The sequence below is a fragment of the Apis cerana genome, linkage group LG1 (genome assembly GCF_029169275.1).
Source record: "Apis cerana isolate GH-2021 linkage group LG1, AcerK_1.0, whole genome shotgun sequence".
Taxonomy (NCBI): Eukaryota; Metazoa; Arthropoda; class Insecta; order Hymenoptera; family Apidae; genus Apis; species Apis cerana.
The window spans coordinates 26996750-27011883 of NC_083852.1; the positions used below are offsets into that span (position 1 = coordinate 26996750).

Genomic DNA, 15134 nt, shown 5'->3' on the forward strand with positions numbered 1-15134 from the left:
GCGTACCAATTAGCGGAATAATCTCGTTGTTTAGCTCGATTGGGACTACTTGCTGCTAAATCTGACCCTCCTGTCGTGCATCCTGGTGATAAACTTGAACGGGATACCAGTCTCTTAGGAGTACGATATCACTCTCCGTTCTCCGTCTTTGTCCTTCTTGTTCGATTTATGAAATTTACGAGCAATACCGTCTATTCCGTTTACTCTCGAGGAAAATTGCTTTTCGACGATAAAGGAAACTACGAAAATTGAATCGAACGTTCATCGCGAATAAAGAAAATGCACGTGCGAATTTACTAGTTACACGATCGATCTTATTTTTTCCCTTAAAACGAATTCGTATATATAAAATGTCATTTTTCAAAAGATTTTTCTCACAATTTAGCTTTCTATTTATTTTTTTCGTCCTTGATGGAAGCTCTTTGATTTGATCGAACCAAAAAATCGTTTCATCGTTAGATCCCATAGATATTCTACATTTATATATATTATCTACATTTATTATCTTCGATCGAATTATTTTTTATAAATTCAAGTTTTGGAGGCAAATGCAAATTTTATACACTCGCGCGTTTAAAATCATTTTTCTTCGATATCTACTTCGTAATACCATTTATTTTCATAACTCAGCGTTAAACTTTATTGCTTACTTATTTACGCGCGAATCGAATCCATTCGTTGATTTACAAAAATCTCTTTTTCTTTTCAACCGTTTTAATTTCAATACAAAAATTAAAATTTATATCGTACCACATCGCCGCTTCCGTAAACTGCAATTCAGTATTTTGGAAAAATACTTTTAGTTGTTTCGATCAATTTTATTTTTCGTACGTATAAAAAAAAAAATATGTCAGTAATGAATTATTCGCATTTTGTTTCGTTTTATCAATAACTTCACTTTTGCGTACAGAATTCAAGTTTCATATAAATTTTGATTATAAAATCTTGTTGTAGCATATTTGTTCGCATCCTATTCCGCACTGCATGGTTTTATCTACTATATTCGTACCGTTTTCGAAATATCGGTTTATTTGTCTAACGGAAAACGTATCAAATACAAATATACATATAATATCGGAATGTTCCCCAAATTTTGTTTTTATGTAAAATTTAATTTTTAGAGTTTTCCATTTTTAAAAGTTACTACCATTTATTTACGTCTCGTTCTTTATTACCCGTTTCTGTGCGAATCTTATCTTCGTATCGTATAAATTTCATTAATGTAATTAGAAAAAAAAAGAAAAGAACTAAACTTCCATAAAAGTTGGAATTCTCTCATATGAAAATATGTATTAAAAAATTGATGATAAATATAGGAAATATACAAAGAAGAATCAACATTTCTTCTTCTTTTCCTGAAATAAAATATCATAAAAATCTTTTCTATTTCTTTTCTCCTCTCTTCTTTTAGAAAGGAAATGAATCCGAATTTCATTATCGTTAAATATATATACTTTTTGATCTTTTTAAGATATCATAAATTTTAAATACGATTCCATTTCTAAAAATTACATTCTCAAATTTTCTTCAATGATGTTCCATATCACTTTGACATTTTTTTTTTTATTATTATTTCTGGATGTCTCTTCAAAAATAAACCATCTTTTTCTTCGCTCGTTAGAATTTATTTTTTCTCGATCCTTTTTTCTCAAATTTTCCCTGTTAATTTTGCACGTAAAGCAGATTTTGTAATTCCACATTCTTTCGCAATTTTTCCTATATCATTCCTTTTTTTTTTTTTTGCCTGCTATAATAGAAAGAATAAAATATAAATGAAGAAAGTTACAAAATCAGATATATTAGTTTTGTCTTATTGTAAATAAAAAAATATATATATATTTCAATAACACAGTAAATTTTTTTAAACTATGAGTGTTTATTTAAAAAAAATAATTTTATTCTATATAGCTATATATGATTTTTTTTCGAATTTATCCTCTTGTTCGATTTTTTTCTAAAGATTTACGTTGATAAAGTTGATCGATTTTTGACTAATGATTTTTTCATCGTTGAAAGAGCAAAGCGTAACGAGGAAAAGACAAGTGAAAAAAAAAAAAATAAAGAAGATAGCGACAATTGATCAAACCAACATGACAGCAGGCAAATTATTCGTTTGTCCATGGTTTAAACGCGAAGAATCGAACGATTATCATCGAATTTTTTACCATCGAACATTATCATCGAATCGAATGACATTAATTTACCGACAATTAACTGTTCGAAATGATGATATTTCGCAAATTTTTCATTCTCCAATCTTTGTTTTTCCTAAATAATAACAGGCAGAATCGCAATCACCAATGAGTTCGTTAAGAAAAAAGATTCTTCTTTAATATATTTAAATACGTATTTATAAAGGAAAGTTTCTTAAAGTCGCACATATATTTGCTTCGCAATATAATTTGAAAGCGTCGCATCGATCGATCGTATACGTCACGCGCTATTTTCTCTTCTCGTACAAATCTCGTACAAATTTTTTCTTTCGTTACAATACATTTGTTCGTTTAAAAGAGAAACGTGGTCGATCGCATCACCATGAATAATTCCCCCAGAGTGTAGTATTCGCTTTCTACAAACGATACCATTTTGCGTATACAAATACCTATCGGTTCGAAACCGATAAAACCAATCGTTTCAAAATCCTCGTTTAATAAAAATATTCGACTTGTATAATATTGATGATAGAAATAATGCCTCTTTTATTTCATTTTCGCAAGCGCGATTTTCAAATATCTTTTTTATTACTTTTATTTTATATTCATTCCATGCATTTGTTTCTAAATATATTTTCTACTGTATTACTACTCCGAACATTACAATCGCGAAAGATGGCGATATTTGATAAATGCCTGTATTGTTTCGACGAATTCTGCTTCCACGTATTGTTGAAACTATTTCGAAAATAAATATACAGCTCGTAAAAAAATCACATTAATTTAATTAATATGTAGATGTAGATACACTGAGAGAAAAAATTGAATGTCGAAGAACGCGTTACCTTTACAAATTTCGTTATTTCACACGTTCGTAGAACTGCTTGCTTGCGTATCATATTCGAAAGAAAAGCAGAGGTGCAATTCTCTCTGATTTACGTTACAAAACTATCGTTAGGTGATCCTTTATATTTCCTCCGTCAACACGCTTACGTTGATATTAATATTGATAACGGTAAGTCATCGTGTTTCTATATTAATCATCATCGATTAATCATCATATTTATTTTACCTTACTTGATACTAGAATTATCGAATTAATCGAGATTTTGATCTTTCTACGAAATATTTATGATCGCTAAATTGTTTATTAATATATATAAAATACATTAAGATATATGTTTATTACGGATCAGATATATTATTATTCGATTTGTTCTCGAACAAAACGTGAAAAAAAAAACTCAAGATAGCGATCGAGCAACGATATTATTCTTTATTCTTTAGAAAAGGAAGAGAATTTCTTTGGAAAATGTTTGGAACAAATTAAACTTATCGTAAAATCATTTCCAAAGATTTAATTTAAGATTATATCTATGCAATTATATTAATTCTACAGGAAATTTCATTTAACTATCTTAAAATTTTCCACGCGAATGATCTCTTCTGATCTTTTTTCAATCTTAATTCAAGAGAGTACTTTGAAAACTTTTTAAGCAGTTCCCCTTCTTATTTCCTGTTTTTATTTCAGCGAATAACTTATTCGCAATGTTACATCTTGAAAATGGAAAAAAAGTATATTTATGTTTATTCATTGATAATAACAATAATAATAGTAATAATAATAATAATAATAATAATAATTAGAGTAATCAATTTTGCGATGTCATCATCTAGCTCGATGTTGCTGTTTTCCGCTTACTCATTCGTCAAAGTCATTCCCTTGCTCATCTGCATATGTCACATCAAGTACCAACACTATGTAGATTGTCATTTGCATCAAACTGTATCGTCGCATTCATCGATCATTCCACCACAATTTGAAATTCGCCAGTCACGGTACATGCGGAAATGTAAACATCTAAGACGCTAGACAATTTTGTTCCAGTCCTTTTAAATATCGATGATAAACAAAATAAAAGATGATCAAAGTTCTGTACATATATATATCTGTGTTTACACATTTACTCGTATTAACGATAGGTATATCGATTTCTCGTTTCACGCTTATCGAGGATGCAGAATCGCGCGATAAATAAGAATTAAAACGTTAATGACAATTAACACTGTGAATAATGAACGCACATATACGAACTGTTGGAAAAGTTTGAACGTGGGACCGACTTGGATCGTTATCATCAAGTATCCACTGTAATTGGCTTGCCGAGAGGTAGTCCAAGCCTCTCGAATATTTGCCGAATTTCGTAGCCGGAAGTTTGACTGACCGTTCAAGTTAGTTACCACATTTTGACTCTCGGTGGAGCAAGCGTATTTGAAAACCGTTAGCGGTTGGACCCAAGTTGATCCTTATATGCCTCCGACACGCCACAAACTTATTTACTATATTCGCATTTCATCCATTTTCCGTATTATTTCTTACGTCCCGTGTTTTTTTCCAATCATATATATCGCTAAATAAATATCGCGACGAAGTAAAAGTATATTTCATTTACGTATCGAGGATTAACCATTCGCATTGTGAACATTTAATTAACTCCAGGAATTTTTAATAAATTTTCATTCTCTTACGTTCCGAATTTTTATTTTAACAACCTTCCACAAACTTGTTCTTCACTTTTCAAATTGACGTACTTATAGTCTTTAATAAGTTTTAGTTAAATGCGATGAGAAACTTGAAGACGTAAGAGGTATTTAACGTTTAAATATTGATATTCAGATATCCTATGAAATATATGCTTTGAAGCGAAATTCTAATTGCTCTAATTTTACAACATATTTTTTTTTACACTTTATTCATTACGTATCGAAACATACAAATATATTATATTTTTTTCTATTTTCCAAATTAAATTCGATATTCGTTCTATGTATATTTTTAAATATACATTTTTCTATATATATTTTTTACCATCGTTTTCTCAACTTACCTTTCTTTCTTTTCTTATTTTTCTCTTGCTTATTTTTATATCACAGATATATTTGATTTCACATATCGAAAAATAAATTAAGAAAAGCGATTTTAGCTTTTCGTTTCGATAGTTTCGTGGACGATCGTTTTCAACGCGAAATACGTTCGGGAAGAGAGTCTCAGGTGACTAGACGGCTAACGAACCTGTTCATTTCCATTACGCAACTTTAGCTTTATGATATACGTCAACAGTTAAGTAGCGTAGAACGTTGGAAGCACACATGCATGTCAAATTTATAATAATCCGTAATTTCCGAGTTTTCAGCACAAAGACCACCAGTTCTATCTGTCGGCACTCTCAAGAGAGACAATGGATTTCATTGGTTGGCATTATACGTTTATAAATCTAACGCGTAATCGATGTACGTTACGAAAAATAGCTCGTTTCGTCGTTTTTTTTTTTTCAATATAATGTTCTCTCGAGTCGATGGCGATGAACAAAAGAGAAACATCTTTTCCTGCTATTTTTTATTTAAAAAAAAATCATATTATAAGATAATCCAAAGAAATCAAAACGGTGTACGATGAGGAAGGAATTCAGGTTCGTTTAGGTTTACGTATACAAGGGTTATGGAATGGCAACTCACGGTGTTGATCGTTTCACCCTTCCTCCGTGTAACGTACAAACATCATCCTGTCTCAGCACGATCTCTTCCATCCCCCCTTCTCCCTCATAATCTACGAGAATTTCGTCCACGCTTGCAGTTTCGAATATTTGCATAAGCCTGAAGAAGTCACGCTTTACGCGTATATTCGAAGCGATCAACGACGCGCATATCGTCAATCAATATCTAGCTAACTCGGTTTGTTATTTATCAGGTTATCAGCACTTTTCTAATCCTTTAGAAAAAATTGACGTAATTAAAAAAATATTGCTCAAAATTACTTTTTATTTCAAGCGTTAAAATTAACGAAACGTTCCACGTATCGATATGAAAAATAATTTTATCATTTTAACGTTTTTGAAATTCACAAACAACTCTTTATCGAGTTGCTAATTATCTCGTATTCCGTAATTTATAACCATTTTCCATATCCTATATCCTGCGATAAAAATTATCCGATAAAAATTAGTTTTCGTTACACGATGTATCGCATATTGGAAAAAGATTTTGGTTGCGTTTCATTGCACGATAACGTAATATTTTTTTAATTTTGAAATTAAATGAATATCCATCGGAAAATTACGTCGTATAAAAAAAGTTTGACTTTTAATAACGATCGCATTAGATTACTTCGTAATATATAATAATAATAATCGTAATAAATAATAATTTTTATTACGAGCATTCAATAAAAGCACAAAAATATTCGAGAGCGAAAAAAATTAAAAATGATCATTCTAAGTTTTAATTTTTAGCATTTAACAATTTGCACTTTATCGTTAATCGATCAGGCATAAACGCAAAATACGATAAATTCTACGTTACAATTAACGCTTTGCTCTCCGATCTTTTTTGAAATTATTCATAATAAAATTGAAAAAGTTGCGTATAAATTGTTATCGGCGGTGGATAGAAAGAAAGCTCTAACGCAGATGTACAAAGGGAGGATTCATTTGCATTTTGAATGCTTTGAAATTACTCGCCAACCAACAATTGTCCGATGGTAAGCCTTTCGTCCGATAATATTCATTTTCCTTCGCCCGGTATTCGAAACTTTTACATCGAGCTAGAGGATTCGAGCGTTCGAAGCTTTTTCCATTTCCTGCTAAATTCCCTCCGCTAACGCTCATAGTTACAGACCGCAACTTGACTTAACGTTTTCAACTCGGCTTTTCTTTCTTCTCATCTTCCAAATCTTTTCTCTCTCTGTCAAAAAGTCATTTTATTTTTGCGATATCGCGCGAGATTACTCCAACATTAATCAATAATATACGTACATCGATAGTGTCTACGTCATTGCTCTTTCGCGTTGAAAAATCTTTGAAACAATGTCAACCGATTTTATCAATTTAACGGAGTGACACAATTTTTTACGTACAGTATTTACAAATCGAATCCTTCGTACATTTATTATCCATTTATGTTCCACGAACAGATTTTTCAAAATTAATAGATAAGTTGACAAACGGTGCGAATAATAATCTCTCGTTCCGATTTCAAGTTAAAACTGACGTTGGTTGACGTTCCGTTACAGTGTATGAAATAAATAATTAATGCCAATATCAGCTGAATCCATTTTTCTGGCTACAAGTATCGAATATCGTTACGCGGAGAGAAGAATCGAGGACAAAGTACGGAATTTTTCTTTTCGCCTATTCTAATTAACTATCTGAAATAGATTATAAAACTTGAAACTTCTCGTTCTTACACCGATGTTTCAAATTATCTACCTCCGTTTTTCCGTTCGTTATTACAATTCAAAACTTTTAAAGTTCAAAGACTGAATAATAAACTGAATAAAAATTTTAAATCGAATAGAACATCGTAAATACGAATTTTTACGTACGAAATTATTATCGGTAAATAAAAAGTATCGATCCATTTTTCTTACGGGATAGACAATAGTTTGCGGAAAGTTTCAACTTATGCCAACGTCGGACAAAGTTTTTAGATCGAATACAAAGAGGTGACAGTCGCGACTAAATATGGGAACAGCGCGTGTCGAGTCGTGACACGTTCCACGACCGATTGATTCCTATGATTGGGCTATGTCGTTCCGTTTTGTCGTTCGTTCAATGTCGTTCGTTTTCACGGAAATACAGATCGGAAATTTTGAATCGCGGTGCTTTTAAAGAGACGGAATCGAAAAACTTGGTAAATTGAAAAATTGCACGCGTATAATTACGGTGACGCGTTACGCTTCGTTCGCAAATAGTATTTGCTTAACGCGATTGATAAATACCCCCTGGATATTCGAACAATTAGACTACTCTCGTCGTCGTGTTTCGATCCGATCGAAATCCTTCAGGGATTCGAGACCACGTTTACATCTACCACGGTATAGCTATACGTTTCACCAAACCTATTTACAATCTTATTTCCTTTTTATTCTTACTTTCCAACCATTATTCGCGTATTTAAAGCGAAAGATCTACGAGGTAGAAACAAAGAGATACTCGTTTGAAAGAATAAGTCGAAACGATCGAATACGTATATACATATTATCCTTTATGTATGAGGAAAAGGGGGGGAGTATAGATAGGATTAAATTTTGTCGGAATTTTGATCGAATTCGGAAATACGACGGGGTGAGCGTTCGCCAAGAAAGTTTGCTCGACTGGTTTTCATTCGAATTGGATTTAACCAAGTTTCTTGGGTTGCGCGTTAAAATTCAATCTTCTCGGTGTAAAGTATATATCCCAGAGCTTTTTGTTTCTGAAAAAGTAATTAAAGCGGGATTTCACGTGGCAAGTTGCGTCGCGAAACAACGTAGGAAAGGGATGGAAGCTAGATATTCGGTTTACCCGTCGTCCTTTCGTACGTGGCTGATCGCTGTAACAAAGGGGGATAAAAACGTATCCCTCTTCCGAAACTTTCTTTTCCGCTTCTATATCATTTCCTATCTACGCCTCCCCACGATATCGTCACATATTATCACGTATATTATCACGTGTCAAATAATGCCGTCGAAAGGAAGAGAAGAGGGGCGATTTATCGTCGCACATCCTTTCGATTTTCCTTCCAATAAAAACCGTGCTCGGCCTTATCTTCTCGACTAAAAGTCCAATTTTGACGCAACGTTTTCTCGATAACCCGCGAAACATCGAGGAAAGGTTGAAAGGGAGGGGAACGAATTTGTTTCGAAACGATTGACAATTTATAAATTTACAAATTCCCAAACGACCGCGGGAATTGGAAAATCGAAAGTTAATCAATATGGGATATAATTAAGGAGTATAATAGGGATAAAATTTTGATCGAGATTTCGATTTTCGAGAAAATCGAGTTTGAAAATTGGTCGAGTGATAAATGCGCGTTTATTTGATTTTATATATTTCAGAGAAAAGCGAGAGAAAGGGGGATAAATAAAGATATACGCGAGGATAAACGATGGTGGAAAATATGCGCACGGACGGTTGCGAGCAAGAAACTGAAAGCGGACAATCTAGAATCAAAGTTTTAGAGAGTTTATCCGATAGAATTACAAAGTGAGAGTTTGGCAGAGAGTTTAATCGAGCAAAACTAGAATTATATAGCGTAATTAAATTATTATCGTTATCGTTTCTCTTATCAAATATGAATATTATTAGATATTACCGGTTTATTCGACGTTGCGCGTGTTAATTCTCATTCGCAAAACGATATAATTATCGTCGAATAGCGTTTTCAAAATAATCTCTATGATCATACGTGCGTTTACATCGTGCGATATTATTACGTAGGCGTATCGTTCGAAAAACATAGATTTAAAAAAAAAAAGAAAACTATTCCGAGTCATTCCTTTCTCTTTCCATTTTTCGATTAGAGAGAGTTCGTCCGAAAATATTTTCACGAGGAAAAATTAAAAAAAATATATATATATGTATATATGTATATATAGACCACTCCTTATAGAAGATGTATTTCGCTTTCTTCTTAATCACAATTAACGCATATTTTTTACTATATCTATTAATTATTAAGTTCTTAAATACTAACCGCACAAATTTGGCGTGCCGTGGTATGCCGTGGTTGCATAATTTATTCGTGAAACATACGCTTCGATTGTTATGACGAGCATGATTAATATTTGTTAGAATAACGATATCGCGTTGTGATATACATTTATAAATTATGTATTTAATTTTAGTTGATATTAATTGTTTCGCATAAATGAAAATGAACGGGATATTGAAATTCTATACGAAATTTATATACGAGGATAATTATACGCTGATACGCACATTTTACATATTAACGTATATGATTTTAAATACGATTATACAAAACTAGCTTTTCCTATCAATAAAAACAATACTTTGCATTATTCTCCTCTTTCTACGTAACATGCTACGTAATTTTACGCAGTACTATGTTACGGAGTACTATGCTTAAAAATACGTTTGCAATTATGTAACGTTGAACGTTTAAAAAAAAAAACGTTAATTATTTATGTTTCGATCGATCGCGGAGGAATCGATCGTGGAAGAAATTTCATAGTCTTAATAGGAGTCTTGTTCGGATATCGATCCAGCATGCAGTTTAATAATGGAACGAGCTTCCCATCCGTCTTTCGAACAGCGTGCTACTGACAACCGAAGCTATGGGATCTTGAGAGACAAATGAAACAAAAACAAGCACGATGGTACAAATGATAAAATAAAAGAAGAAGCTGGCACGCTCGGATAACCGTGCCTACGATAAATCTGTCAACGTAGTGAAATATGCATCCGAGGAGAACGCGCGTCCTTCGCGATCACACTTCGATCCTCCCTTCTCGAATCCTTTCTCGTTATCGTATCGAAAAACAGTTTTGCGGTTTTTTCAATGCTAAATGATCTCCCGTTAACAATTTTTCTTCTCCGAAAAAATCCGTTCAACTTGATTTCACGCGCGCTTCTCCGATCGATACTATTATTCGTGAAAGGAAATCACAAGAACGGAGAATCGCTTTGGTATTGGAACGATAGATAAAAATATCGAGAATAAACGATCAATCGGATCTGGATAAATATCCTCAGGAATATATCCAGATTTTTGTCTCGAAGGGATTCAATTCCTTACTTTTACGTATCATTGGGAACGAAGAAGATAGGATGATTCCTTTACTTCTTTTCAGATATTCCACCATCGCTGATGCTCGTCCAATTAATCTTTGCCAAGTTGTTTTCGAACAGTGAGGAAACAGGCGAATGTTGAGATTATTGGACGAGAAGCAATGATAGCGCGCGTCATCTCGAATGATCGACGATCTTTTCCGTTATTGCCTTTGCGGCGGATGTTTGCTGCAAATTCTTTCGCGACTAATATCCATTTCAAATGATGCTTTCTTTTTTTATCTCTTTCGATCAATTTTCCAACGCAGAAATCTGTCTTTCATCATCCATCTATCGTAAATACACGTTCGATTGTTGCTCGGTTAAATACCGTACCCAAGTATCGCAAAATGTCACATCTCGTCGTTTAACGTTTAACGATCAATATTATATTTGAGTAATATTTTTTTGAAAGTGGCGATCGCAGTGGCAGTAAGTATTTATTCGATATACTACAAGTTTACAACTCGATGCATGTTAAATCGATCGAGTAGAATCGAACGACGGCATATAATATAAAAAATAACGTAGTTAAGCGACAAAGCTTGACGTTATTGTGCGATCGAAGGAAAAGAATAACATCGAAGCGATAAAGCGAATAATTTAATACCAGTTCGATATATAAAAATGTATGCGTTCGTTTCATCGATCTCTCGTATAAATATCTCGCGTAAATACGATTTAAACGAAATTAAACAGAATTAATGTCATTTTACATCGTGATTCATCTTTGAACTAGTTGAGCGAGTAACTATGCGATTCGTCATTGTATTCGTTTATCCATATCAGAGCTTACGATATTAAACGCAAATTTACGATATTAAGATTGGAAGAAAGAAAGAGGCACAGATATATTGGCACACACATATATATATATATAATATATATTGGGACGGAGTTGGTATGTAGGAGGTTGTACAGGTGGCAGCAACAGTCACAGATCATTGGGTTCCATGCTACGAATCGTGTGCCGCAAAGCGTGGCAATCGATGCTCAGGCACGTTCGCCAGCTCCGAACCTCTCTCTCCAATCTGGCTAACAGTCGCTAACCTGGCCAAACAACAGTCTCCAGATACGGTATAAATTGAAGCAATTTGCATAACATGTACGTTTCCACGCTTCTCGCATGAAATTCGTCGCAATAACGCGCAGACTTGAAGTTCATCTACTTTCTACTTCGTTGCACGAAATGCAGGAAATTTTATCGGTCACGTATCACCGATAATAATTTGATAAATAATAATTCGGTAAATCGGCATTTTTAGAACGGTTCGAGTTCGAAACGTAAAAAACACCCGTTTACGCGTCCTCTATCCATCATCTTCCGTAATCTCGCAGTCGATAACTTACAGTTACCACCTCGAACCCTTCACATACCCCCGACAAATTCGAATCCATAAATGTTGGTAGACGTAGACTGCATATTTCCATCGTATCTCGTAAAAATCACGGTTATTTATTTGCAACGAACCTTTCCGCGTCACGAATTCTCTTATAGATCAAGTTCCGAATATGTTGTACGATTGTCGATCAATTTACTTATACGTATCTACGTGTAAAAGACTAAATTCTTCGAATTTTCAATTTTATTTATCGTCCATACATTATTTCGCTATACAGTTTTATTTAGGTTATTCTTTCAAAATAAGGATTTTCGATCGAGCAGTCGGTCCACCGAAAACGTAGTCCATTAAAGATAGATTTGAAACGAAGCGAATCGTTCTTTAACGAGTCCCGTTATTCTCGCGTTTGAACTCGAGAATTCTGAAATAATCGATTTTTTTTTATCATACTTCGGACAAACCGATTGTCGCATAATTTATACAAACGGTAAATCACGCCAATCGACCTCGAAAAGACTCATCGATGCATCGCAAACGAAAAAGTGTTCCGAGTGAATTGGATTTTGGAAAAGAGGATTGACACATGAGTTGGATACACGAACGATATTTATATCTATGGCGAGCGATGCAATCGCGTAAAGTCTTCTTCGAATTTCAAGTTTCTAGCATTTCTGCTTTGCTTCTTTTAATCTTATTTATGTCGCTCGTTCAAGTTCAAGGTAAATATATTTTTAGAGAAACCGAATCGATTTCGCTCTGTTTGATCAAACGAAATGCAAATCGTTTATCAAAGTTTATCGATTAAAAGTTTATCAAAGTTTATGTCGTATACATATGATATACGGGAATGAAATGATCATTTCGGAGAGGAGGGAATGGCCGTATTATTCAACGTTAATCGTAAAATTAAATTGTTTCGCGTACGAATGCCTTTACATCGCAAATAAATCGTCGCCAAACTGTCGTAAAGGGAAATACACTTTGAAACTGGCAACGTAATCTTCGCCACTTTGAAGATGCCAATTTGGCTTAGAAGCCTAATTCCATAGTCCTTCCCTATCGTGTATAGAGAGGAAGCTAAGAGGATTACGGTTATACATAATGAATGAATTATGAGGTTGTCCAAGGATGAAATGACAAGTTAATCAGGCTCGTTTACACCGTTGTAACAAGCCAATCGCCCGATACGCGTTATTTTACATTTCGAAATTTTTTCAATGAATAATCAGATACGTATTTAAGTTCGACCATCTGGATTCTCGAGCGTGATTATTTTTTGAGATACGATAGGATTAAATCAGACGAAAATAGTTTTAATCTAATACAAAGGGATCGGCGATACGACGCGATTCGTTATGCGTACATTACGCTAGGGACCATTTTCTTTTAATTTGCAATTCCGATTGTTAATCGACGTTAAAAATATTTTGGATATATAATTCAAAAATGTCATTAGATTCGAATCGCATTTGATTACGGAGTTAAATTTTACTTACATCTTTTCGCCGTCTTTTCTTTATATTTTAATTATTTTTCTAAAAAAAGAAGTGATTATTCGGTGTAAAAATTGAACAGGTAAATTTGCTTCCTCTTTCTATAGGAGTAGAAATATAAAGTCAATACGCGAGATAGCGTTCCGCGACAAGCTTGTTACTCCCGATCAAGGAGAATTCGTCGAAGCGTAAGCTCCGAGACAAGCCGTGACTCTACAAGAACGCCTTGCACAGGAATGCTTTTACCCGAAGCTCGCGTGTCACTGACAGCGATACAACGGATCTTCTCCCACCTATGTATACATATAATATATATATATATACGCGCATACGCGACGCATCGTGTAACTATACGTACAGTCGTTTCTGGCAATGTATCCGTATGTATGCATACGTAGCACGTTGAGTTTGTCGTGCACTACTTTGGTCCAAGGTTTGTTCCACGGACACGTACGCGTGGCACAAAGCTGGAGGAGACCGAGGAGACAAGCTTTGATCGCCCGCTAGAATCGTGTACACGGTAAATGCACTTGAACGTTAGTGCAGTGGCATGTATGTGGCAGAACGCAACATGGGGATGATGCGATCATCGTCTACCTTTCTTGCTCTTTCCTACGCACACTCCATGGGCCAATCTTCCTTCCGTTGCGCTCGAATAGAAACACCGCGGGATTACCTCGCCGGCTTCGTTTATTTCTTTATGTGCCACACCATGGAAAAATCGATCGTTCGAATCTCTCGTTATCTCGCGTATGAAAGTTAATCAAATTATATTAATATTCATCGTTATTTTATACGAATATCGAAATCAGAACGGAAGTTTATTCGTTTGAGGTAGGTATTCGAATAGTCGCTCGTATTTTTTTTTTTTTTTTTACTACAACATATTTGTCATAACGTATATTTCATATAAAATTCGTTGAAAATCGATACGAAGAAACGACGGTGTGTAAAATTTTTGAATCTATTTTTGCTCCCATAATTGCGTAAATTTGTAAATATTCTTTAGACGATACGCATTTTTTGAATAAGATAATATTTAAAAAAAATATGCAAAAGTTTCTATGACGTTTCATTCCAGATAGCGCTACATATCGAGAGATAAAGCAAAATACTAGTCGGTTACCACGGAGATCGTGTACCTGTCCAGTTTCCGTGATCCCTTTATTATCCATTCGCTCTTTCTCGTTAGCGAACATGCAATAGATAGGTATATATCGGAAGCTATCCACCGGTAGATTCGCGTATGGAAAAAAAATGATTCGAGTTTGATGTTCCTTTGATTAAACTATCTTTCGTTTAAAAAAAAAGTGTCTAAACCTTAATACAACACGAAATTTTTGTTTTCTTTTTTTTTTTTTTAAATAACGCGAAAATTCATGACATATTAAGAATATTTTTAAATTTAATATTTACGTAGCAATAGGCAAATACTTGCTTGTTTCGTCCGTAATCCGATAGCCTAAAGCGAGCCAATATATCAATGTATGAAATATCGCGTAACAGGGTTGGTTGGTTTCATCGTCACGAGAGAGG

The 15134-nt window shown here is 33.9% G+C and overlaps 1 protein-coding gene across 3 annotated transcripts in view; it reads left to right on the plus strand.

Moving 5' to 3' along the window:
• LOC108004303 (leishmanolysin-like peptidase) overlaps positions 1-15134 on the plus strand; it is a 93946-nt gene that overhangs the window by 39630 nt on the left and 39182 nt on the right. The gene's annotated exons all lie outside the window — the stretch shown is intronic.